The sequence below is a fragment of the Manis pentadactyla genome, chromosome 5, assembly GCF_030020395.1.
Source record: "Manis pentadactyla isolate mManPen7 chromosome 5, mManPen7.hap1, whole genome shotgun sequence".
NCBI lineage: Eukaryota > Metazoa > Chordata > Mammalia > Pholidota > Manidae > Manis > Manis pentadactyla.
The window spans coordinates 25,859,286-25,885,720 of NC_080023.1; positions in this window are offsets into that span (position 1 = coordinate 25,859,286).

Below are 26,435 nucleotides of genomic sequence, written 5' to 3' on the forward strand. Positions count from 1 at the left end.
GAAAAGAAAAAGGAATCATTATAACAACCAGATATGACAAATGGAATTATCACACAGGGAATGTAAAATAACCATGATCAATATGTCAAAGATGCTGCTGGAAAAAAGTAAGCCTCATGTAAGAATAGACAAGTATTGAAGCAGGGGTGTGGGAATTCTAAGAAAGAAATAGAAGAAAATGCTAGAAATAAAAATACTGTAAGAGAAAGAAACAGTAAGCTTGAAGACAGGTTAATTGAAGTGGACAGAAAAAAATAATTTAAAAAACAGAGTAAGACAGAACTGTTAAGAAAATCTCAAAATGTAAAAAAGCACAAAATTGGATTTGCAAAAGCAGAATAGAGAACAAAGTAGGATAACTTTGAAGTAATAATGTCAGAATTTTCTAAAATTAAAGATAGTCACCAAATCACAGATTCAAGAGTCTAAAAGAGTGACAGGAAGAATATGCTAAATAACAGCAATACACTGAAGCATATAATCTCAAACCGCAAGAAACTAAAGACAAAGAAAATCTTGAAAGAAACCAAAGGAAAAATAGTGCCTAATCTATGGAAGAACAAGGATAAGAATTATAGCTGACTTCTTGTGAAGTGTCACATAAGCAAGAGAACAGAGTGAAGTATTTAAAATTGAGGGTGGGAGGGAACCCACCAAGCATGATTTCTATAGGTAGTAAAATTCTATTTCAGAAGTAGAGACATAAAACCTCTCCAAAATATCAAAAGCAAAGTAAAGAGGGAATTCATTGCCAGCAGACCTGACTTTAAGAATATTAAAAGGTCTTCAAGCACAATGATCAAAAAATGGTCAGAAACTTAGATCTACATAAAGAGAGGAAGAGCAACGAAGAAGGAGCAAATGAATGTAAAAATGAAATAGTTTTTTTTTCCCCACTCTTAATTGGTATCAAACAAAACTTTGTTTAAAATAGTAAGAGTAGCAATATATAAATTGATCATAACATATGAAAAAGTGAATGAAAGACATCATCAATATCACAGGGATGGGGGCAGGGATTGGGAATATTCTGTTATAAAGTATCATGCATGTGGAATGTGTGTTTAGATTCATTAAAACTATAAATTGAAAATTCTAAAGAAACCACTAGATGTTTTAAAGTATTATTATGCTAAGAGAGGAGATAAAAAGAGAGGTCTTAGAATCAACTATACCAAAGTAGCAATGAGTAAACCTAGCATCTGACTCTTATTTTTTAATAGTATTCAATAATTAAAGGAACTGGAGTCCTTGGAGAGATGGCTGATTCTGGGACTGGGGCAGAGAATAGACAAGAGGAGCCTGGAGTGTTCCATAAGCCAGAAAGTAAGGAACTGTTCACACACACACACACACAATGGGAATGATAAGATGGAATGGGGAGTGAGGGAGTGTGTCAGTGAGGTTTAGGAACCAACTGAAAGAACTTCCAATAGTCAAAGCTCAAAAACTTTGCACTACAAAATAAAATAACATTGACTGTAACCCAAAGTGCAGGATAAATATCCATGATATAAATAAATGAGTGAATACACAAATTAGAAACAATAGACTAATCTTCCTTGCAGCAGAATTCCAAATAACTTGTGCAGACAGCCCAACCTTACGAAGGTGGAACATGACTTCCCTTCCTGAAGTGTAGATTGCTTCTGGTGACCTCCTTCCACAGAATATAGTAAGTAAATGGGAAAAAAGAGTAACTTTATCATGTAGGAACCTGACAGATACTACCTCAGACAGGTGATCAATGAATGACTCCATCAATTGTCATGAGCCGTGTTGATGGCACATAACCTTGCTATGATATGATGAAAATGGCACTTGACCCATGTGGTTTTCCTCCCCAAAACCCATATCCCCAATCTAATTATGAGAAAAACATTCAGAGAAATCCCCCGTGAGGGACCTTCTACAAAGTACTAACCAGTGCTCCTTAAAAAAAAGTCAGTATCATCAAAAACATGGAAAGTTTGAGAAACTGTCACAGCCAAGAGGGACCTAATTTAGACACGATGACTGAAAGTAGTATCATGTCCTGGATGAGATAGGGACAGAGAAAGGACATGGGATGAAAACTAAAAAGACAAAAAAGTCTTATGAAATTAGTCTTTAGTTAGTATTATAGTAATGTATCAATATTTTCCACTCTTACAAATACATAACACTAGGGTAAGACATTACTAAGGGGAGAAACTGGTTATGAAGTCTATGGGAACTCTAAATGTTCTACGCAACTTTTCTGCAAATGTTAAACTATTTTAAAATAAAATTGAGTATCATGTGTGAAAAGGGCTTGGCATTTTATACAAAATGAAAAAGTAAACAATATGATTTTACATATATTATTAGTTTCACAAATTGTATATAAGACTCATCAAATCAATGTCCTACCAACAAACCTCTGTCTTCTTTTATTGTAAAATAAGATCAAATAAAACAACTCAATGTGAATGATTGATAAGCTAATCTTTTAATAGTCAAAAGAGCATGCCTAAGAAGAAATGGTATTTTTTTATTACACTGATGGTATATCCAAACAACTTAAAGACTTTTTCAAAATATGCATTTATTATTACTTCTCATGTAAAGTTAAAATGCAACTTAAAATATATTGGGTCAGTCTCCAAAATTAGGGCCATTATACTGGAAACAAAGAAAATATTTTAAGTGACCATTGTGAAATTCTTTTCTGTCTTAAAATATTTGGGACATCCTTGAAACTGCCTAAGTTCCAATACCCAGGGATTTCTTTATAGTCTCTTTTTTAAGGCCTTTAAAGCCTGACTAATGGCACAAATATGATAAGAGGACTCTGGAGAAATATATACTTATATATTCAAAGTAAGGAGATAAGGGTAAAAAAACTAAACTATACTGTCATGCCTCTTGGGCTTTATCCAGGTCTAGGGGGAAGTAGGAAGACATTAATTTCAAATCTTCTTTCTCTTACTTAAAAACTCTCCTGTCTTTAATGCAGCCAACTTGGTCAAAATGGTAAAATTCAAATGAAACTTATCCAAAATTTTTCTCATTTGAGCTGATTAAAAAACATATTTAAGTGGGTCATTTTGCCCTTCATATTGATTTTCATTGTTTCTTGCAATGCTATCAAATTTGAAAAATGCCCACTAAAATGGGCGGATTGAGTTGATTCCTGAAAGCTAAAAAGAATTTACAGAGTTAGTATATGTTTGATGATTCTTAAAACCCCTAGTTCTGAAAATGCCCAATTGACAGGTCACCTCAGATGCCTCTAGGTAAGAATAGACAACAAAATACAATTTTAAAAAATGTTTTTATGACTGGGACCATGTTTGAGGAATTCTGGTTTTTGTTTTGTTTTGTTTTAATCTGAATTATTCTTGACAGAAGACTTGAGAATATTTAATAATCAGAACTTTAATTCTTTGCTTACTATATGCTACTAATTTGTCTTTGATCCTTATTTATCTTTAATTAAAATAATAATTGTAATGATAATAATAATGATAAGAAGCCCTGATATTTAAACCAAATGACCAGGAATACCTGTAGTTAGAATTTATTTCCTCAGAAAAGGAGCAAAAGTCTATAATTACTTGGGGCCACAGATATGAAAGAGTAAATTATTTCACTTTTTTAAATGGTCATTTCTCTCATGTGCTAGTCCAAACATGTTTGTACAATTTCCTTTGAGAAAAATCACAGTGTTCTGTAGATAGGGAACTTAAAGAAAGTCAGAAACAAGTAACGTTTATGACATATTAAACTTGTGTATGTACTTTTTTGTGATCTTATAAGTGTTCTTTTGTTTGTTTTAGTGGCCAACATTTAAAAATCAGAGTACTTCCTGAAAATATGGATTTTCAGCTTCTTTGAAAGAAAGAACACTTTGGCCAGCACCACTCCATCTTTAAAACAGTGTCGTAGCTTTCTGATTTTAGTCTCAATTATTTAAGTCAATTTGGACCATTTTGAAATCAGCTTCCAGAGAAGATTCTGCAAAATTTATGAACAATATTGATCTTCTATGCATATTGAGGGGAATAAGTTTATTGTTTTCATGTCCATAGCTTTAGAGAAAAATGGCACCTTTCGAAATCTATTGCTCATGTTAAAATTAAAGTATATTTACATAGACATATTTTCTCTCTTCCTTCCATTCTTTCATCACCAAAGCTCTCGACTCCAAAACTGCTCTTTCAGCAAATTAGATAAATATTTATAAAGTTTGATTCACAAAATTATTAATCTGCCCTTAATTTTTCTTCTTCCACACAGAAAAAAAAAGTTAACCTAATGTTTAGTGTTTCCTTATACTGACTTTGTTTCTTTTCTGACAGAATTATAGTTATATCGTCACTTTTATACCATAGTATCACGTACTTTAAAAATGTTATTTTAGAATGACAGGTTTCCTATTCTTTGTCACATGTAACTTAAAAAAAATCAAAGGAATTATTGAAGAATCAAAAATAGACATTTATATAAGTGGATCCTTAGTTTACAGGCCTAAAATGCATTGTTTTAAAAAGTTAGTTATAAACAAAAAAACACTTATTAAATAAGAGCGCATCCATTAATCCATATTTAATTTTTTTTACTTCTTGTATTGCCTAATGTTTCCCTGCATTTCATTTGCACAATTTGAAGTTTGAGTATCAGTAGTAGCTTTTCTGTTTGCCTCATTAAAATAGACAAAGAAGGAGATGTTTCCTTATGTCAGTAGGTCTTTCTTAATTTAACAAACTTTTGGAACTTGTCAAAAAGAGTTCATATCTGCCACTAAAATTTTGGATTCACATTGAATAGACCCATTGACTCATGGTCCAATTTTCTTTGGAATTAGCATTCATCATTTGATCAGAAGTCCAATGTAGACATTTCCAAAGTATATGTACCTAAATTTAGTGCAAAATTGCTCCAATCAACTCCTAGAATATGCTATTTAGTTGCATATATTACATATAATATAGTAAGATAATATAACTCATGTGTATGCCCCAATTATCTCAAACTTTAAAAAATTTAATTGGACTGTGGGAAGCAGTATTTGAAGGAAATCATACACAAAAGTCTATTTTAAGAAGCAAAAATGAGGTATAAGATTAGAAAATGAAATGGTTATCACTATGTTCTTCCCCTGCATGGTGAGAGCCCCTCTCACTTAGCCACCTGCGCAAGTTCTATGTAGCCAGTGAAGTTTGAATTTGAGTCCAAGCAAACACTGAGTTGAATAGTAATGTTTCCTTGGAAAAAGAAAAGAAAAGAAAAAGATTATTCTGTTATTCTGTTTCTTATTATTTTTATGATTACTTTAAGAGAATTTAACACTATGGGGACATTGATGGTACTTGATAAAATGCCCCACTTAACATTAACAATAGCTTCTGGGTTTTTTTTAAAAAAGATTTTCATTTTTTACAAGTCATTTCTCTAACCATTATTTTACTAATCTCTTAAATAGCAGGGTAACAGATAATATATCTTTGTATTTTATGGAATTGGAATATATTTAAGTTGTTATACCCTGTTCCTAATCTCTCATTATGAATGAGCTAGAAAAACAACCTAGTTTTTTTAATTTTTTGGTTTATTTTCCATTTAAACAGTTATTTATTAATCAGTTGCCATTTGCCAGTTTTCCTGAGTTCTGGGAGGTAGAAAAATCAGGTAAGACATTGACTCTGCCATCAGTGAGCTCACAGCTTCACAGGAGGGACTGATTTTTTTTTTAGTGTAACATAAGAAGGAATAGGATATGCACTGTGATAGTGTGTGTAAATCAGTGATGTGTTAGGAAACTAGCTCTCTATGGGAGTGAGAGAGAATAATGATTTGCCAATTTCTATGATGTAAATATTTCCACCATGGCTACTTTAAATCTCCTAGCTAGTTTAAATTTAAAAATCAGCTTAGAAATTCCTGAATATTTAAAAATCAGCTCTCATAACTGGGTATAAGCCAGATTGAATTCACCACTACAAGTGTGGTGGAAGCATAAAGGAGGCAGCAACTGATTCTACCTGGAATGGGGTTGGGAAAGGATTCACAGAAGGAGAATTTGAACTATACCTTGAAGATGAGCAGGACTAGGACAGAGAAGAGGGAATAAGAATGGTCCATGTAGAGGTAATATTATATGCAAATTTAAGAATGTTGAGATAGAAAACTGTGGGAGGTACAAGATGGTGGTGTAGGAAGATCCTGAACTCACCTCACCCACAGACATACCAAATCTATAGCCACATAGAGATAATTTCCCTAAAAAAAGACCTGAAAACTAGATGAACTGCTCTCTACAACAAAGATAAAAGGACCACATTGAGACCAGTGGGAAAGGCAGAGAAACAGTCTCACAAGAAAACCCACCCCCAGCACAGAAACACATAATGGGGGAGATCTCACCAGCCAGGCACTTCCAGAGATGTGAGGGACTGATGGCTCTTATTGGGCCCCATGGCCCCCCCTGGGTTCTGCAGCAGAAGAATGAGCCCCTAGAATGTCTGGCTTAAAAACAAATGGAGCTGGTCTCCAGGAATCTCAAAGTGCTATAGGAAACTGAGATTACATGGGGGAGGACTCATCTATTGATCTGGAAGCATCATCTGGGGAGGCAGGAGACAGTTGAGAAATTCCCTGGACACAGAGTCACTGACAAACACCAATGTTGCCTTCCAGATGGTGTGCTAGCAAGGCAGGCAGGCCCTGTCGCAGCATCCCCACACCTCCTTGCTGGGATGGGTGGAGATAAGCAACTCTGGCAGTTGTTGACACCAGAGATCATGGATGGTTGCAAAATCCCCAACTCCCTGGCTGGGGCTGGTGAATATGAGTGGTCACAGCATCCCCCTGCTCTCAACTCCAACCTGGTATGCATGCACAGACAAGACATTCTCTTGCTGAATTGCTGAAGCCTGTGGATACATGAAGAAAACATATTTCCCATTGCCTTTCTTATTCACTTAGTCTGGAGATTCAGCCTGTTTCCTACACATCTTGAAGCTAAGGAGGCATGTGCAGGGAATGTAAACAGTGAGACACCAACATTGTGTAACCACTCAGAATCCATAAAACTCAACAAAACTTTCAGAACGGAGCTTATATACACATCGGAAGTCCCAATTTTTGTAACTGTACCTCAGGGGACACCTTTTTATCTCCTGGTCTGAAGGAAAACAGGCATTATGACCACCGTCCCACAGGACTGTGCATACACGCATTCTTTAAAAGCTTTGCCTGAGGATCTGGCTCCCAATTAGACTGAAAGTAGATGGTAAATGAGACTCCACCTGTTAAATCACTGACAGGTCTTGGCACACCCTCAAGAACGGGTGTATCACGAATAAAATCAAGCAGCTTAACAATCACAAAGGTTTGAGTGACAACCAAGAGCTAGGACAAGGCTGAGGACGAAAGATCATCACAAGGCCACTCCTGCAAGTCTGAGAGAGGCAGCTGATAGGAAGAAGCAAACACCGAGAGTCAAGCAAAATGAGGTAACAGAGAAATACTTCCAAGTGATAGAATAAGACAAAACCTCAGAAGACTGTAATGATATGGAGGTAAGTAATCTGTTTGATAAAGAATTCAAAATAATGTTCTAAACGATTCTGACCAAACTTGGGAGAAGAATAGATTAGCACAGTGAGAGATACAGGAGATAGATAGAACATAAAGAAGTACCAAATGGAACTCATAGGGCAGAAGAATACAAGAACTAAACTGAAAATACACACTAGAGAGGTTCAAAAGCAGACTAGATGGAGTAGAAGAATGCATCAGTGATTTGGAAGACAGGGTAGAATTCACCCAAGTGGAGCAACAAAAAGAAGAAAGAATTATACAAACTGAAGCTAGCTAAGATAGCTACATGCAGAAAAGTAAAGCTGGACCACTATCTTACATCATACACAAAAATCAACTCAAAATGAATTAAAGACTTGAATGTAATTCCAGAAACTATAAAACTCCTACAAGAAAACATTGGTGGTGATCTCCTTAATATCAGTGTTGGCACTGAATTTTTGGATATCCTTTAGCAAATGTAACAAAAACAAAAATAAAGAAGTGGAACTACATTAACCTAAAAATGTTCTTCACAGCAAAGGAAACCATCAGTGAAATGAAAAGCCAATCTACTGAATGGGATAAATTATTTTCAAATCATGTATCTGATATGGAGTTGATATCCAAAACATATGAAGAATTCAAACAAATGAATAGAAAAAGAAATCCAATTAAATGGGCAGAGGAAACATAGGTGGTTAGCTCTTTGACACTGGTCTTAGTGGTTTTTTTTGGATCTAACTCTAAAGGCAAGGGAAACTAAAGGGGATATAAACAAATGGGACTACATCAAATCAAAGAGCTTCTGCACAAGTAAACAAAATCGAAAGGCAACCTACTGAATGGAGAGAATATATTTGCAAATCATGTATCTGATAAGGGGGTTAATATCCACAATATGTAAAAAACTAATATAACTCAATAATGCAAAACAAAGTAACATAATTAAAAAATAGGCGGAGGATCTGAATAAAAATTTTTCCAAAGAAGACATATAGATGAACAACAGACACATGAAAAGATGTTAAGCATCAGGGAAATGCAAATTAAAACTACAATGAGATACCATCCTACACATGTCAGAATGACTGTTATTAAAAATACAAGAAATAATAAGCTTTGGTGAGTATGTGAAGAAAAGGGAGCACCCCACCCCCATGCATTATTGGTGGGAAGGTAACTGATGCCGCCACTGTGGAAAATAGCATGGAGTTTCCTTATAATATTAAAAACAGAGCCATCGTATATTAACCCGTAATTCTACTTCTTGGTATTTCTGAAGAAAAAGAAAATAGTAAAATGAAAATACATATGTACCCCTATGTTTATTGCAGCACTCTTTACCATAGCCAAGATATGCAAATAAGCTGTGTCTGTTGATGGATGAATGGGTAAAGAAGGCATGAATATATACATACAGTGGAATACTATTCAGCTGTGAAAAGAAGCAGTCTTACCATTTATGACAAAATGGATGGACCTTGAAGGAATTATGCTAAGTGAAATAAGTCAGACACAGAAAGACAATGCATGATTTCACTTATATGTCAAATCTAATCAAATCACCAAACCAAACAAAACCCAGACTCATAGATGAAGAGAACAGATTGGTGGCTTCCAAAGGTTTGGATGGGAGCAAAATGGGCAAAAGGGATAAGAAGTACAAACTTCCAGTTATAAAATATATAACTCATTGGGATGGAATATACATCATGGGGAATATAGGCAATAGCTGTTGATTTACTTTTAAGATGAAGGATGATAACTAGATTCACAGTGACAATTTCACAGTATTTACTTATGTCAAATCACTATGTTGTATAACTGAAACCAGTATAATATTCTATTGTCAATTATATCTCAATACATTTTTTAAAAAAGAACACTGAGAATTCATGACATGCTTTGGCATGTATGAGTAGATCTAAGTCTGGGGCTCTGGAAGGTGAGTGTTAAGAGCCTTAAATGCTGAAGAAGTTGTTTGATCCATTGTATAGAAAATGGGAACCTCTGGAAGGGCTCACAAAAGCCTACTTCAAGAACAACAGGTAATGCAGCCCAACCACAGATGGATTCTCCCAAATGGCTAGACCCTCTATAAACTTGGCAACCTAGTTATTTTTAACAGGAGTTTGACTCTCTGATCACCATCTATCTTGTTCTTTCTCTGATCTCCTACATTGTAACTATTTGACAAAGGAATTTCACAGATAAAATACATGGTGTGAGGTTTAGAAGGAAAAATGCAATCACAGTTCTAAAACAACAGCATATTTAAGTGGAGAGTTTACAATGAATACAAAATTTTTACAATGTAGAAGGCTTTTTAAAAATATCTTTTCTTGTAGTAAAATATTTCTTTAGACTGAGTTACCTAAGAATTATCTCAGTGGTTTTTTTATTAGAGCACTTATCTAAGGAGGTAACATTTACTATTCCAAATTGTATCATATTTATAAATAACACAGATATGTTAGATTAAATATTCCCTGTCTGCTTTCTTGATATTCTCTCTCTATGCCACATTAAGAAATAAGTAAATAAAAATAAAATGTCATGTGGGGCAAAGATTATTGGTGTCTGAACCTGAGGTAGCAGTTCTTCCTGAGGCAAAACCATAAGGAGGGAGCAGAAATATTAATTATATTAATATTAATATAACTTATAATTTATTATAAATTTAATTTATTTATTTTTTATTTTTATTTATATAAATATAAATTTATATAAAAATTATAATTAATTATAAATATAATTTATAATTAATATAAGAGCCAAAGTGAATTTTTTAGCTGGTTTCATGATTAAACATATATTAAATGTTTCAAGCTTAATGATTTTATGTATTTCTTCCATCTGGAAAAAGAACAACCTCATAACCCATTGTAACATGACCATCTTCATTTTAATAATTTCATTGGTCAAATTTCTTTTTTCCTTATTAATCTTTTGATGGAAAATAAAAACAGATTGACCTAAAAGCCTGTAAATAAGACGTCAGTGTAGGAAATAATTTTATTTCTGATGAAGTTTAAATTTTTATTAAAGAGCTTAATAAACTTAATGCTGGGTTAGGCATTATTTTCCCCTGGGCTAATAATCTCTTTGGTGATTGAGCATGAAACCAGCATTTAAGCCTGGTTTCATTTAAGCAAGATTCTTAGTTGATTTTTTTAAATGTAATTACGTAAGCTCCGCAAGGAAAGGTATACAGATTTCCCCCACTATCCGAAAGTGGAGCGTTCCTATGAAATCTTTCATAAGTTGATATGGTAATAAGTGAAGAAACAATTACTATTTCATAAAAGTGAATATCTTCTAATTTCTTTTGTTTAACAAAAACAGGTACTAATATATCTCTTTTATAAAAGCAAAGTGACATAAAGCAAGCTTTTGGATAGAGGGATATCTGTCATTAGGATGAAATAAAAGCCATTTGACTATAGAGGATTATTTTCCTTCCAATATTATGGTCATTCCAGATACTACCTGCTTTCCCTGTGACCCACTATCTCCTTCCTAATCCTTCTGGTTTGTTAGCCAAAGATTTATAATCCACTTCCAATGTCTACTTCATATATGTTTGGAGAATTTTCATTATCTTTAGGTATACTTTCATCTTGGCCATTTTGCATGTAGTTTAGAGTTTGCCATAATTGCAAGACTAGAAGTGTTTCTAAGATTGCTTTAGACTACACATAATTATGAAAATACATATATATGTTCTCATAGAAGCAATAGTAACAGCTCACTTATTAAGGCATTCTTTAGTTCCTTTAGATTTCAATAAACACAAATTCATCAGAGCTTAGTGAAATTCACAAAATGGATGATTAGAAAGTTCTACAATCCAATCAGATAGATAACTTCTCAAAACAATGGATATGAGGCAGAGCCTATAATCATGTTTCCTTAGAAAATTGTGGCTGAATTGTTTTCGGTATTGCCAAAATCTGAAACAAATTTTAAGACATAATTATAACATGTATAAACAACTACCTTCAACTAAAGGATTCAGCTCAAGAACTTTACACTATTGCATATGTAAGTTAAAGGCAACATATTTGTCTTATTTTACCTGCTTTGGAGTGTTATACTATATGATATCTTCTAAATGACTCATTTTTTTCCCTCCGTAAATAATCCAAATTTTATAATTTTATTTTTATTATTTAAAGGCCAAAATATTTCTACATATCCTATGTGAATATTAATCTAAGATACCCTCCTCATTGTGAGTCAGGAGTTTGGGACATGTGCTTTTGAGCAGAAAGCCAAGTGTTTGCATTGGCTATATTTGAGGATGGAGTTAGATTGAGTCTTTTCTTATCATTTCAACTTTAAATTTGGCTGTTAATTGACAACTATTCTATTAAACCAAACACTCTAACCAAAGAAATGATCTGAAGATAATGTTGGGAGAAAAATGCTTCTACATCTGTTCAATTTAGAGTTCTAATCTTATTCATGGCTAAATACCTGTTCTTTTTTAAAGGAAATGGGTTGTTTTGTTAAAAGAATCAATGTATAAACTTCTGAACTTTTTCATTTTTTATTTATTTCCTCCAATTCCAATAAAAGCCTATGCAATTTGCTTCTCCACTTTTTTCTTCTAATTTGGTAAGCCTTATCAAGAACAAAATATCAAATATTCCTTTGCATAATTTCTATAACTTTTCTCAATAATAATAAATATAAAAAAATTATAAAGTTGTTTTTCAACTGTCAATAGGTATGTGTGCATGCAAGAGAGGAAAAGAAACCTACAAAAAAATTAATAAAGACAGGTGAGGAAGAAATATATAATCCTGTAAAATATGACCAATATTTGAAAAATGTAATAAAGATGTTTATCAAATCAGGCAATGTAATATTTATTTCAGACAACATCTCTATATTAAGCATATGGTTTCAAATTCTGCCAGTCTAGGCTAGGTCAGCAGATGGCACTTTGTGAGAAAGCTTAACTATTGAATTAGGGTTAAGTAGAATAGCTTTGTAATTTATTGTTAAAGCTTGGTATAGAAAACAAGCTGAGATTTTTCTTTTTTTAAAAAATTTTTATTAAGGTGTTATTGATATAGACTCTTATGAAGGTTTCACATGAAAAACAATGTGGTTACTACATTTACCCATATTATCAAGTCCCCACCCACACCCCAATGCAGTCACTGTCCATCAGTGTAGTAAGATGCCACAGATTCATTATTTGCCTTCTCTGTGCTACACTGTTCTCCCCGTGATCCCCCACACCATGTGTACTAAACAGAATACCCTTCAATCCCATTCTCCCTCTGTCCCCACCTGCCCTACCCCACACCTCCCCTTTGGTAACCACTAGTTCATTCTTGGAGTCTCTGAGTCTGCTGCCATTTTGTTGCTTCAGTTTTGCTGCATTGTTATACTCCACAAATGAGGGAAATCATTTGTCACTTGCCTTTCTCTGCCTGGTTTATTTCACTGAGCATAATGTACTCCAGCTCCATCCATGTTGTTGCAAATGGTAGGATTTCTTTCTTTCTTATGGCTGAATAATATTCCATTGTGTATATGTACCACATTTTCTTTATCCATTCAACTACTGATGGACACTTAGGTTGTTTCCGTATCTTGGCTATTGTAAAAAGTGTTACTAAAAACATGGGGGTGCATATGTCTTTTCGAATCTGAGAAGTTGAATTCTTTGGGTATATTCCAAGGAGTGGGATTCCAGGGTAAAATGGTATTTCTATTTTTACTTTTTTGAGGAACCTCCATATTGCTTTCCACAATGGTTGAACTAGCTTAAATTCCCTCCAGCAGTGTAGGAGGGCTCCCCTTTCTCCAAATCCTTGCCAGCATTTCTTGTTCTTAGTCTTTTCGATGCTGGCCCTCCTTACTGGTGTGAGGTGATATCTCATTGTGATTTTAATTTGCATTTCCCTGATGATTAGTGATGTGGAGCATCTTTTTATGTGTCTGTTGGCCATCTGAATTTCTTTGTTAATCAGGTTATTTGCTTTTTGGTTGTTGAGGTGTGTGAACTCCTTATACATTTGGGATGATAACTCCTTGTCAGATATGTCATTTACAAATATATTCTCCCATACTATAGAATGCCTTTTTGTTCTCTTGATGGTGTCCTTTGCCTTACAGAAACTTTTTAGTTTGATGTAGTCCTATGGGTTCATTTTTGCTTTTGTTTTCCTTGCTTGAGGCGATAGGTTCAGGAAGAAGTTGCTCATGCTATGTTCAGGAGATTTTTGCCTACATTGTCTTCTAAGAGTTTTATGGTTTTATGAGTTACATTCGGATCATAGATTCATTTGAAGTTTACTTTTGTTTATGGGGTTAAACAATAATCCAGTTTCATTCTCTTATATGTAGCTATCCAGTTTTGCCAATACCAGGTGTTGAAGAGGCTGTCATTTCCCCATTGTATATCCATGGCTCCTTTACCATATGTTAATTGACCATATATGGTTGGGTTTATATCTGGGCTGTCTATTCTGTTCCATTGGTCTATGGGTCTGTTCTTGTGCCAGTACCAAATTGTCTTGATTACTGTGGCTTTGTAGTAGAGCTTGAAGTTGGGGAGCCTAATCCCCCCAGCTTTATTCTTCCTTCTCAGGATTGCTTTGGCTCTTCAGGGTCTTTTGTGGTTCCATATCAATTTTAGAATAATTTTCTCGAGTTCATTGAAGAATGCTGTTGGTATTTTGATAGGAATTTCATTGAATCTGTGGATTGCTTTATGCTGGATGGCCATTTTGACAATATTAATTCTTTCTATCCATGAGCATGGGATGTGTTTCCATTTATTGGTATCTTCTTTAGTTTCTCTCAAGAGTGTATTGTAGTTTTCAGAGTATAGGTCTTTCACTTGCTTGGTTAGGTTTATTCCTAGATATTTTATTCTTTTTGATGCAACTGTGAATGGAATTGTTTTCCTGATTTCTCTCTGTGCTACTTCATTGTTAGTGTATAGGAATGCCACAGATTTCTGCATATTAATTTTGTATTCTGCAACTTTGCTGAATTCAGACATTAGATCTTGTTGTTTTGGAGTGAATTCTTTAGTGGTTTTTATGTACAATATTATGTCATATGGAAACAGGGATGGCTTAACTTCTTCCTTGCCAATTTGGATGCCTTTTATTTCTTTGTATTGTCTGATTGCCATGGCTAGGACCTCCAGTACTATGTTGAATAGAAGTGGGGAGAGTGGGCATTCTTGTCTTGTTTCCGATCTTAAAGGAAAAGCTTCCAGCTTCTCTCTATTAAGTATAATGGCTGTGGGTCTGTCATATATTTGTTGAGGTACTTGCCCTCTACACCCATTTTGTTGAGAGTTTTTATCATGAATGAATGTTGAATTTTTTCGAATGCATTTTCAGCATCTATGGAGATGATCATATGGTTATTGTCCTTCTATTTGTTGATGTGGTGGATAGTGTTGATGGTTTTCGAATGTTGTACCATCCTTGCATCCCTGGAATAAATCCTACTTGATCATGATGGATAACCTTCTTGATATATTTTTGAATTCAGTTTGCTAATATTTTGTTGAGTGTTTTTGCATCTATGTTCATCAGGGATATTGGTCTGTAATTTTCTTTTTTGTGGTGTCTTAGCCTGGTTTTGGTATTAGAGTGATGCTGGCCTCATAGAATGAGTTTGGAAGTAATCCCTCTTCTTCTTTCCTTTGGAAAACTTTAAGGAGGATGGGTATTATGTCTTCATTAAATGTTTGATAAAATTCAGCAGTGAAACCCATCTGGTTCAAGAGTTTTGTTCTTAGGTAGTTTTTTTGATTATCAGTTCAATTTTGTTGCTGGTTATTGGTCTGTTCAGATTTTTTGTTTCTTCCTTGGTCAGCCTTGGAGTGTTGTATTTTTCTAGAAAGTTGTCCATTTCTTCTAGGTTATCCAGATTGTTAACATATAATTTTTCATAGTATTCTCTAATAATTCTTTGTATTTATGTGGTGTTGGTAGTGATTTTTCCTTTCTCATTTCTGATTCTGTTTATGTGAGTAGACTCTCTTTCTTTCTTGATAAATCTGGCTAGGGGTTTATCTATTTTGTTTATTTTCTCGAAGAACCAGCTCTTGCTTTCATTGATTCTTTCTATTGTTATATTCTTCTCAATATTATTTACTTCTACTCTAATCTTTATTTTGTCCCTCCTTCTACTTACTTTGCACCTCATTTGTTGTTCTTTTTCTATTTTCATTAATTGGGAGTTTAGAATGATAATATGGGTTTGTTCTTCTCTCCTGAGGTAGACCCATATTGCAATACACTTTCCTCTTAGCACAGCCTCCGCTGCATCCCACAGAATTTGCACAGTTGAATTATTGTTGTCATTTGTCTCCATATATTGCTTGATCTCTTTTTTTATTTGGTCTTTGATCCATTGGTTATTTAGGAGCATGTTGTGAAGCCTCCATGTATTTGTGGGATTTTTCATTTTGTTTGCATAATTTATTTCTAGTTTAATTCCTTTGCGGTTTGAGAAACTGGTTGGTACAATTTCAGTCTTTTCAAATTTACCAAGGCTCTTTTTGTGGCCTAGTATATGATCTATTTTGAAAATGTTCCATGTGCACTTGAGAAGAATGTGTATTCTGCTGCTTTTGGATGTAGAGTTCTATAGATGTCTGTTAGGTCCATCTGTTCCAATGTGTTGTTCAGTGCCTCTGTGTCCTTACTTATTTTCTGTCTTGATCTGTCCTTCAGAGTGAGTGGAGTGTTGAAGTCTCTGAAAATGAATGCATTGCATTCTATTTCCCCTTTTAATTTGTTAGTATTTGTTTCACATATGTAGTTGCTCCTGTGTTGGTCATATAGATATTTATAACGATTATATCTTCTTGTTGGATTGATGCCTTTATCATTATGTAATGTCCTTCTTTATCTCTTGTGACTTTCTTGGTTTTGAAGTCTATTTTTTCTGATACAAGTACTGCAACTCCTTCTTTTTTCTCCCTGTTAGTTGCATGAAATATCTTTTTCCATCCCTTCACATTTAGTCTGTGCTTTGGGTTTAAAATGATTCTCTTGTTGGCAGTATATAGATGGGTCTTGTTTTTTCATCCATTCAGTGACTCTATGTCTTTCGATTGGTGAATTCAGTCCATTTACATTTAGCATGACCATCGATAGGTATGTATTTATTGCCATTGCAGGCTTTAGATTCGTGGTTACCAAAGGTTGAAGGTTATCTTCCTTACTATCTAAGAGTCTAACTTAACTCACTTAATATACTATTACAAACACAATCTAAAGGTTCTTTTTTTTACTCTTTTTTCTTCCTCCTCCATTCTTCATATATTATGTGTCATATTCTATACTCTTTGTCTATCACTTCATTGAGTTTGGGGATAGTTAATTTAATTTTACATTTGCTTAGTAATTAGCTGTTATTTACTCTGGTTTTATTACCTCTGGTGACAACTATTAAACCTTAGGAGCACTTCCATCTATAACAGTCCCTTAAAAATACACTGTGGAGATGTTTTGTGGGAGGTAAATTCTCTCAGCTTTTGCTAATCTGGAAATCTTCCCTCTGGGTGGCCTAACATCAGGGTAGGTTTACCGGTTTGTGAGCCAGGTGGGGCTGGCCGGGAGAAAGGTGCAGTAGGGTGTGTATCATGGAGTGGGTCCTTGGAGCTGTGTAGCCAGCCAGGGAGCTGGAGCACCTGAAGATCGTGAAAGCTCCCGAACTGCTGGGCAGAGTGCTCCCAGACAATTTTGTCTATCTGTCCTTTCTCCTGAGCAGTAAGATCTGTATAATCCTTGCCCCTTTAGCAGCCCTCTTGAGAAGAGCTTCCTTTTTAAGGAGTCTCTCAGACTGCCCACCTTTCTTTAGTCCCAAAGCCACCAGATATTTATCCCTGCTTTCCACAAGCAGCTGGAATCTCAGTCTCTCCAGGAGTTCTGCCTGTCTTAGTTTTCCAACCCCCTAATCATGAGAATACCATGCCAGCACCAAGAAATGTAGGTTTGTGCTCCCAGAGCAGATCTCCAGAGTTAGGTAATCAGCAATTCTAGTCCTCCATTCCCTCCCCACTCTATTTCTCTTCCTCCTGCTGGTGAGCTGGGGTGAGAGGAGGGCTTTGGTCCCACCGGGCCACAGCTTAGGTATGTTACCCTGTTCTTTGAGGTCTGCTCTTTTCTCCAGGTATATGCAGTCTGGCACAGTCCTCTTTCCTGTTGCTTTTTTCAGGATTAGTTGTATTAATTATATTTTCATGTTATATGCAGTTTTAGGAAGAAGCCTCTGTCTCACCTCTCATGCCACCATCTTTTGAGATTTTTCTTATAGTGTTGATTTTCCTCTTTTAGCCTTTACCCTCTCTGTTTTCACCTCCCATTACTACTGCCATTATTTGGAAAACTGCTGTGTGTCCTGTGCTGATGGCTACTGAGGAGTTTGATTGCATATTCACAAATACTGTGAACATTTCCACATGATCGATGGTTTGATTCTTTCAGCATATCCATGGTTGTTGTATTTATCTTGTTGTAAGACCAAGATAACAATTCAGTACTGTAAATCTTGAAGACTTTAGAATCAGATTTGTATTCAGATTTAAGCTCTGTTATTTTTCATCAGTAAAATCTTTATAAATGAAAAAAGGTTTATTCAGATATAATCCATGCATATAATTTTTTCAGATATATTTCACATGTTTATATTCATCAGATATAAAATTCACCCATTTATAGTATACAATTCACCAGTATCTAATTGTAGAAAATGTTCATGACCAAGCAAAGAAAGCCATGCCAATCACCATTCTGAACAACCACAGAAAATCACAAATCTATTTTCTGTCTTTCTGGTTTTGCCAACTCTGAACATGTCATATAAATAGAATCATGCATTGTATGAGCCTCTGTGACTAGTTTCATTCACTTAGCATTATGCTCTGAAGTTTCCTTCATGTTGTAGCAAGTATCAGTGCTTCTTTCCTTTTGTGGACCAGTAATATTCTCCTGTGTTTTAATTTCTATTTACATCAAAGTATTTTTTTAAATTTATCTTGTGATATATTCTGTGGTATATTGGTTAGTGAGGAATGTGTTGTTGTAAATTCTGCCTATTGTAAATTCACTGCATTTCATTTTAATTCCATTGTTATCGAAGAACATTTTTTTTAGTGATATCAAACTTTTTAAAACATATCAAGCCATTTTTTATGGCCTAATATATGGTCTCTTCTGGAGAATGTCCCATGTATCCTTGTGGAGAACGTGTATCTGCTACTGGTGGTTGGAGTTTTTCTATAGACTCTTTTAGGACTACTTGGTTTACAGTGTTGCTCACATTTTGCATTTTCATATTAAAACTCCTCTTAATTGTCCTATTCGTTAATGAAAGTGGGGAAATGAAATCATCTATTTTTGTCGAATTGTCTATTACTTCTTTTAGTTCTGACAGTTTTTAGTTCATGTAATTTGGGTCTTTTGTTAGGTGCATATATAAGTTTTATTTTTTCTTAATGGAGTATTATTTTCATCATTATAAAATGTTCTTGTTTCTAATAGAAAATTTGTCTTAAAGTCTATCATGTCTGATATTAATATAGCCACATTCCAACTGTCTTTTGGTTGTTGTTTACATGGTCCAATTTTTCCATTATCTCTAATCTCTTTGTGTCTAATACATATTTTTTGATGACAGCAAACAGTTGGATCATCTTGCTTTGTTTTAATATGCATTTTACCAATCTGCCTTTCGATCGAGTGTTCAGTCCACTTAAATTACTGTAATTACTGATAAACTAGGATCTGTACCTGACATTTTGCCATTTGTTTTCTAGATATTTTATGTCCTTTGGTTCTTTAATTTCTTTAGTGGTGTTTTTATGCTGAAGTGATACTTTCTAGTGTACCATTTCAATAGCTTTGTGGCTTCTCTTCTACTATTTTGTTTGGGTTTTTAGTTGTAGTCCTGGAGATCACCATTAATGTCTAATACAAGCTAATTCAGATTACTATCAGTAGTATAACAAGTCTTTGCTGTAATACAGTTCCATCCCTTTATAGCACCTTTGTGCTATTACTGTTACACAATCACTTCTGTATGTAGTGGTCTTTTAAATCAGATAGAAGAAATGTATTACAATAAAATACATATTTACATTGCCATTTATATTTTCCTAGTTGGTTACCTTTACTTGTGTTTTTAATTTCTTTATATAGATTACAGTTAATATGTGGTGCCCTTTTATTTCATCCTGAGGGACAGTCATTATTATTTCTGGCATGCCAGTCCACTACTGAATGCTTTCAGATTGTATTTATCTGGAAATATTTAATTTACCCTCTTTACTAAATAATAGTTTGGGGGGACATATTGAAAATCTTTTTTCCTTTGGCACTATGAATATGGCATCCCATTACTTTTTATCTTCCATGATTTCTGATAAGTCAGCTGTTAAGTATATTGAACATCCCTTGTGTATGAATTTCTTTTCTTTTGCTGCTTCAGATTTTCTTTTTGTTAAGTCTTTTGTCAGTTTAACTATATTTCTATATGGAGATCTCTTTACTTTTCTAGAGATTGTTGAGCTTCTCAGGTATACATTTTAACATTTTGCTTTAACTTTGGAAAGCTTTTGGCCATTATTTCTTTAAACACTCAACCTTTTTCTCTCCTTTTCTCTGTATCTCCCATTATGTGTACGTTGGATACCTGTTTATATCCAACAGATCTCTAAGGTTCTTTACATTTTTGTATATTGTTTTCTTTCTGTTCCTCAGAAGGGTAATTGAATGGATTTATCTTGAAGTTTGCTAATGTTTTTACCAGTTCAAATGCTTTTGAGTCCTACCAGTGAAATTTTCATCTCTGTTATTGCACTTTTCCACCTGGAGAATTTTTATGGTTTTTTGATAGTCTCAATTGGATGAACCATTGTTCTCTAATTTTATTTCTTTAGACATGGTTTGGTAGAGTTTTTAAACATATTTATAATAGCTAATTTATGTCTTTTTCTAGTAAATCCAATGTCTGAGTTTCCTTAAGAGTGTCAATGTACTCCTCATTTTTTGGTATAGGAGCCATATTTTCTTGCTTCCTTTTATGCACTTTTTAAAATAGGAGATTGGACACCTTAAATATTATTATGTGGCCACAGTGGAAAAAAGTCCCTCCTTTCTATTCTTTGGTCATCATTTCTACATCTACTTGTTAGTATTTTATTTTGATTTTTTTGCTGTTTTTCTAAACTTATTTTCAATGTCTGTATTCTTCATTGTCTGCAGCCACTGAAGTCTCCGATCAGTGGTCTCAGTAGTCATTTAATGATAGAGAGATATTTCCTTAAATTGCTTGAGCCAATAAGTCTCCCAGTCTTTGCTAAGTGGCTTGCTGTATATGTTATGATAAGTTCCAAATGCTTCAGCAGGCAATTTACAGTTCTGCCTTAGCCTTCATTTCCTGCTTGTGCAAAACTTCAAAGTCACTAGAAGATTAGGGACTTCTCAGATCTTGCATTGGAACACACACAGCCTGTACATGTGCCTGGACTTCTAAATACTCAGGAATGTAATGGAGCTTTTCAATCTCCATATAGACGCCTTAAGTACCAGTTTTTTTTTAAATATTTTGATCAACCTTTTGTTAGCCTCACTACGGTACTATTTCAGGAAGTTGTGGTGTTAAACAGTTGCCACTGATTTATTGGACAAATAAATGCCTTAGGGATATGTTTATACAGAGTGAACTCTGAGTTAGGTGAAATAAAGAGAAATCCTGTGGATGAAGCTTTATAGAGGGTTTTAGTCATGACGAAGGTGACAGTTCTGTTCATATGGAGACTTTTGGAGCTGCAGATGCACTGTGTCCACTCCAGCATCCTCTAGGTTGTTGTTTTCATAGATATCATGGCTGCAAGGTTATGGAGCTAGGTCTCAACCTGAGGTTGAGAACAATTGTTAAAATTGCTATTGCTATTCAGATATCAAAAGAAGATATCAATAATAGTTATTTCAGTTACAGAAAGATTGTTAATATTAATAATAAGATGTACTATGAATTTTCATGTCATTAAATTCATGAGAGAAATGTTGACAGATATGCCTACTGGGTCAACCATAAACATAATAGAGCTTGTCATAAGTTTGACACTTTTTAGTGTTTTTATTTTTGCCATACACACTGAGCTCTAAATTTGAATGGTATCAGAAGAATTAGGAATGCTATTCAGAAATGGGGTCGCTGTTCTGGATGAAAGAAAGAGTATGTGACTAGGCCTGTGTGTATATTATTTGGAGTGAATTAAAAATAGAAAGAAAATTGTATTAAAAAACATAATAGGGGGTTTCAATCACTCTTTTCTTACCAGATCACCTATTTCTTACTAGATTCACCTAGACATGAGTGCTGGTACTTTCTCCATCCCTGCTATGGCATGCAGTGTGCATGTCTCTTAGTGTTTATGGTCTCAGTTATCTTAGCTATTGTGGTGAAGATGGAAGTTTGGAGTAGAAGGTGTTTTAATTTTGAATTCTAAGTTTCTCTAATTCAGAACAGATATATATTTTCTGTTTTCTAGAAGTCCCTTGTTTGCCTTTTAGTAGAATAAGAAAGACCTTTTCCAAATTGTTAAAACTGTACTCTCCTCTGAGGAAACAATTTCCTCTTCTCATCCACATCCTTTAACTTACATGTCCCACATTCATTATACCTAAGTGTGTATGATGGCTTTCTCTTTGGCTAAAGTGTAAAGTGTAGTAGTTTATTAATGTATTTTAGCATAATAGTACATTTTTAACCAAAGCATTTAGATGTGTCTCCAGTAGTTTGTAAATATATTTAATATGTTTTAATTATAATCAGTTTAGAACAGATTGTGGCCCTTTCTTCTCTCAAAAGTGTCTTTGGCACTTACTGAGTAAAGGAGGCATTTTCTTAAATATCATCATTTTTTAATCAAAATATTTCATCAAATAAATATATCACTTAGATCTCTGTAAATCCCCAAATGTTAATATATTCTACTTTTGTTTCCCCTGATAATATTGAACTCGAAAATGTAACTGTGAAATCTGGTATTATTTCTAGGAAGGTCACATTTAAAAAAGAATATTCTTTGCATATGTCTTTTTTTTATTCTCTCTTTTTAAAATTTTGTTATCATTAATCTACAGTTACATGAAGAACATCATGTTTGCTAGGGATCCCCCTTCACCAAGTCCCCCCCAACAAAACCCATTACAGTCACTGTCCATCAGTGTAGTAAGATGTTTTAGCATCACTACTTGTCTTCTCTGTTTTGCACAGCCCTCCCCATTCCCCCCACACACATTATACATGCTAATTGTAATACCCTCTTTCTTCTTCCCCGCCTTTATCCCTCCCTTCCCTCCTATTCTCCCCAGTTCCTTTCCCTTTGGTAACTGTTAGTCCATTCTTGGGTTCTGTGATTTTGCTGCTGTTTTGTTCATTCAGTTTTTCTTTGTTCTTGTACTCCACATATGACTGAAATAATTTGGTATTTGTCTTTCTCCTCTTGGCTTATTTCACTGAGCATAATACCCTCTAGCTCCATCCATGTTGTTGAAAATGGTAGGATTTTTTTTCTTCTTATGGCTGAATAATATTCCATTGTGTATATGTACCACTTCTTCTTTATCCATTCATCTACTGATGGACACTTAGGTTGCTTCCATTTCTTGGCTATTATAAATAGTGCTGCAATAAACATGGGGATGCATGTGTCTTTTTCAAACTGGACTGTTGTATTCCTAGGGTAAATTTCTAGAAGTGGAATTCCTGGGTCAAATGGTAAGTCTATTTTGAGCATTTTGAGGAACCTCCATATTGCTTTCCACAATGGTTGAACTAATTTACATTCCCACCAGCAGTGTAGAATGGTTCCCTTTTCTCCACAAACTCGCCAACATTTGTTGTTGTTTGTCTTTTGGATGGTGGTGATCCTTACTGGTGTGAGGTGATATCTCATTGTGGTTTTAATTTGCATTTCTCTGATAACTAGCGATGTGGAGCATCTTTTCATGTGTCTGTTGCCCATCTGAATTTGTTCTTTGGAGAACTGTCTGCTCAGCTCCTCTGCCCATTTTTTACTTGGATTATTTGCTTTTTCTTTGTTGAGGTGTGTGAGCTCTTTATATATTTTGGATGTCAGCCCTTTATCAGATCTGTCATTTATGAATATATTCTCCCATACTATAGGGTACCTTTTTGTTCTATTGATGGTGTCCTTTGCTGTACAGAAGCTTTTCACCTTGATGTCTCACTTGTTCATTTTTGCTTTTGTTTTCCTTGCTCGGGGAGATATGTTCATGAAGGAGACACTCAAGTTTCTGTCCAAGAGATTTTTGCCTGTGTTTTTTTTCCAAGAGTTTTATGGTTTCATGATTTACATTCAGGTCTTTGATCCATTTCGAATTTACTTATGTGTATGGGGTTAGACAGTGATTCAGTTTTCTTCTCTTACATGTAGCTGTTCAGTTTTGCCAGCACCATCTGTTGAAGAGACTGTCATTTCTCCATTGTATGTCCATGGCTCCTTTATCGAATATTAATTGACCATATATGTTTGGGTTAATGTCTGGAGTCTCTATTCTGTTCCTCTGGTCTGCAGGTCCGTTCTTGTGCCAGTACCAAATTGTCTTGATTACTATGGCTTTGTAATAGAGCTTGAAGTTGGGGAGTAAGATCCCCCCACTTTATTCTTCCTTCTCAGGATTGCTTTGGCTATTCGGGGTCTTTGGTGGTTCCATACGAATTTTTGAACTATTTGTTCCAGTTCGTTGAAGAATGTTGTTGGTAATTTGATAGGGATTGCATTGAATCTGTATATTGCTTTGGGCAGGATGGCCATTTTGACGATATTAATTCATCCTAGCCAAGAGCATGGGATGAGTTTCCATTTGTTAGTGTCCCCTTTAATTTCTCTTAAGAGTGTCTTATAGTTTTCAGGGTATAGGTCTTTCACCTCTTTGGTTAGGTTTATTCCTAGGATTTTATTTTTTTTGATGCAATTGTGAATGGAATTGTTTTCCTGATTTCTCTTTCTATTGGCTCATTGTTAGTGTATAGGAAAGCCACAGGTATCTACATATCAATTTTGTATCCTGCAACTATGCTGTATTCTGATATCAGTTCTAGTAGTTTTGGAGTGGAGTCTTTAAGGTTTTTTAATATACAATATCATGTCATCTGCAAATAGTTATAGTTTAACTTCTTCTTTACCAATCTGGATTCCTTGTATTTCTTTGTTTTGTCTGATTGCCCTGGCTAGGACCTCCAGTACTATGTTAAATAACAGTGGGGAGAGTAGGCATCCCTGTCTTGTTCCCAATCTCAGAGGAAAAGCTTTCAGCTTCTCGCTGTTCAGTATGATGTTGGCTGTGGGTTTATCATAGATGGCCTTTATTATGTTGAGGTACCTGCCCTCTATTCCCATTTTGCTGAGAATTTTTATCATGAATGGATGTTGAATTTTGTCAAATGCCTTTTCAGCATCTATGGAGATGATCATGTGGTTTTTGTCCTTTTTGTTGATGTGGTGGATGATATTGATGGATTTTCGAATGTTGTACCATTCTCGCATCCCTGGGATGAATCCCATTTGGTTGTGGTGTATGATCCTTTTGATATATTTTTGAATTCGGCTTGCTAATATTCTGTTGAGTATTTTTGTATCTAGGGATTCATCAGGGATATTGGTCTGTATTTTCTTTTTTGGTGGTGTCTTTGCCTGGTTTTGGTATTAGGGTGATGTTGGATTCATTGAATGAGTTTGGGAGTATTCCCTCCTCTTCTATTTTTTGGAAAACGTTAAGGAGAATGGGTTTTATGTCTTCTCTGTATGTTTGAAAAAATTCTGAGGTAAATCCATATGGCCCGGGGGTTTGTTCTTGGGTAGTTTTTTGATTACCACTTCAATTTCTTTGCTCATTATTGGTTTGTTTAACTTTTGTGTTTCTTCCTTGGTCAGTCTTGGAAGGTTGTATTTTTCTAGGAAGTTGTCCATTTCTTCTAGGTTTTCCAGCTTGTTAGCATATAGGTTTTCATAGTAGTCTCTAATAATTCTTTGCATTTCTGTGGAGTCTGTTGTGATTTTTCCTTTCTCATTTCTTATTCTGTTGATGTGTGTTGATTCTCTTTTTCTCTTAATAAGTTTGGCTAGAGGCTTATCTATTTTGTTTATTTTCTCAAAGAACCAGCTCTTGGTTTCATTGATTTTTTCTATTGTTTTATTCTTCTCAATTTTGTTTATTTCTTCTCTGATCTTTATTATGTCCCTCCTTCTGCTGACTTTAGGCCTCATTTGTTCTTCTTTTTCCAACTTTGATAATTGTGATGTTAGACTATTCATTTGGGATTGTTCTTCCGTCATTAAGTATGCCTGGATTGCTATATACTTTCTTCTTAAGACTGCTTTTGCTGCGTCCCACAGAAGTTGGAGCTTTGTGTTGTTGTTGTCGTTTGTTTCCATATATTCCTTGATCTCTATTTTAATTTGTTTGTTGATCCACTGATTATTTAGGATGTTAAGCCTCCATGTGTTTGTGAGCCTTTTGGTTTTCTTTGTACAATTTATTTCTAGTTTTATACCTTTGTGGTCTGAAAAGTTTGTTGGTAGGATTTCAATCTTTTGGAATTTACTGAGGCTCTTTTTGTGGCCTAGTATGTGGTCTATTCTAGAGAATGTTCCATGTGCACTTGAGAAGAATGTGTGTCCTGTTGCTTTTGGATGTAGAGTTCTGTAGATGTCTATTAGGTCCATCTGTTCTAGTGTGTTGTTCAGTGCCTCCATGTCCTTACTTATTTTCTGTCCAGTGGATCTATCTTTGGGAGTGAATGGCATGTTGATGTCTCCTAAAATGAATGCATTGCATTCTGTTTCCTTCTTTAGTTCTGTT